The sequence below is a fragment of the Citrus clementina genome, unplaced genomic scaffold, assembly GCF_000493195.1.
Source record: "Citrus clementina cultivar Clemenules unplaced genomic scaffold, Citrus_clementina_v1.0 scaffold_3, whole genome shotgun sequence".
NCBI lineage: Eukaryota > Viridiplantae > Streptophyta > Magnoliopsida > Sapindales > Rutaceae > Citrus > Citrus x clementina.
The window spans coordinates 30,183,424-30,185,587 of record NW_006262339.1 but is presented as its reverse complement, the minus strand read 5'-3'; the positions used below and the strand labels follow the sequence as shown (position 1 = coordinate 30,185,587).

At 36.7% G+C, this 2,164-nt stretch overlaps 1 non-coding gene across 1 annotated transcript; it reads left to right on the top strand.

Moving 5' to 3' along the window:
• Positions 1–586: 586 nt before the first annotated feature.
• Positions 587–694, top strand: LOC112100427. The gene has a single exon (XR_002906799.1). It is a non-coding gene; the product is annotated as a small nucleolar RNA R71 (small nucleolar RNA).
• The last annotated feature ends 1,470 nt before the right edge of the window (positions 695–2,164 follow it).

Here is a 2,164-nt window from a genome sequence, read left to right as displayed (position 1 = left end):
TATTCCTTAATCAATGCTTCGAATGAAGTGAGTGGATCTTGGCTGGTGTGTTTTTGCCCTTGACTCTGTTGATGAAAACTAGGTGGTTGAGTGTTCATATTCCGTCCATTCAATGCTGGTGCATTTCTATTTTGACTGCTCCATGGGAAATTTGGGTGTTGCTTCTATCCAGGGTTGTAAGTATTTGAATATGGGTTGTTTTGAACCTGTCGGTTGAAATTACCCACATAATTTACTGATACTGGATTTCCAGGGCAGTTATCAAAGTCATGTTCTTCACCACAATACACACAAGACAGTTACTGCTGTTGGAGCAGAAGTCATGACTTTCACCATGTTAGTCAATGAGGTTACTTGTGCTGATAATGTTGTAATAGCATATATACTATATACCCCTGCTGCACCTCTTGCTGCTGGCTGTCTAGTTGATGTCCACTGATAATTATTGTTGGCAATTCTCTCTAAGATTTCATAAGCTTCAGTGTAGGATTTAGATAACAATGCTCCATTTGTTAAAGCATTAACCATCAATCTCGTAATTGGATTCAACCCATTATAGAAAGCCTCTAACTGTATGCAACAAGGAATGCCATGATAAGGACACCTTCTGAGCAGCTCTTTAAATCTCTCCCAAGAATCATACAAACTCTCATCTTCAAGTTGATGAAATGAAGTGATCTCATTCCGTAATTTTGCATTTTTGGTTGTGGAAAATACTTCATTAGGAATTTATCAGCCAAGTCATTCCATGTAGTTATAGAATCAGAGGGTAATGAACTCAACCATGCTCTTGCTCGATCTCTTAAGGAATAAGGAAAAAGCCTTAGTCTTAAAGCATCACTCACTTCCAAAAAATAACTTAATATGGAGGTGAGGATCTTTATTTGGTAGTCCATTGAATTAACCCACTGTTTCCAGCATTTGGAACATCACTGGTTTAAGTTCAAAGTTTGCAGCTTCCACTTCAGGTCTGACTATCCCAGGATGTACAACTTGAGGAGTTAACACAACATAATCTCTGATAGTCCTGTCTCTGTCATCAACCACGTAAATAATATTATTGTTGCATGGCTGTCTCTGATTAATATGCTCATTCAGCCCCTCTTGAATGTTGACAGGTTGTAGTGGCCCATGAGGGTCCAAGTTTCCCACATCCTACAGATTATCCATGTCTGAAACAGTTTTTAAATTTCTTTGTTCTCTTTGCAGTCTCCTTACAGTCCTTTCAATCTAAGGATCAAATTGGAATACAACAATTCTGTCTTTGCTCATGCAAGTGTTGATCTGTCAATAAATAAAACAAATTAGATCAAGTTGGCACTATCAAGATTTACTTCACACTTCGAAAATAAACAATCAATCCCCGGCAACAGCGCCAAAAACTTGTTGGTTAATTTTAAACTCAATTGCTATTAATGTCAATGTGCAAGTGTACACAACAAGTAATAAAGTGATGAGTATCTAAGATCGTCTCCACAGGGATTGATGTGACTAGAAATGCTAAAGGAATCACAATAGTGCTATCTACCTTTATTTCGAGATGAATAAATTTAAAATTGTTTACTACCAAAATTAACAATTGTAAGGAAATAAAACAAATAACTGCAGTAGTGAAATAAATTGAGTAAATTGCGTAAAAGAATCAATTGAGAATGCGATAGTTGAATGATCAAACTCTCTTCATGGACTGACTGCTTTTCATCAAATTAATACCAGTTGCTACAGCAATTCCTACAGTATTGGGCAGAATTATTTTGCATCCTCAGCTGTCGCGTGTTGGACTTCTCATACCTTTAAGTGTCCTAACAATGACCAGTTATTATTCTACCTGAGGCATGGCATTGTGAACGTCCATTCTATCGACCCTACAAGGTGAATACCTATGTCTAGTTCTTCACAATTCTTAACTTCAAGTATAGTCCTTATCGGATTAAAGCTAACCTTAATGCAGGAAACTCAAATTAAGATCAAGTATTACTCTAATAATATCCACTAAGACAGGTCCTTTTGCGGCTCTATCTTAACTTGAACCATTAAATGGGTGGTCAACCAAAATAACAGTTATAATAATAGCTACTAGAGTAAAATGCTATAGCAATCATACAGCAACTCATAAGAGCAGTCAAAAACCCATTCATATTGTTTGTCACTCAACTACAAGCAA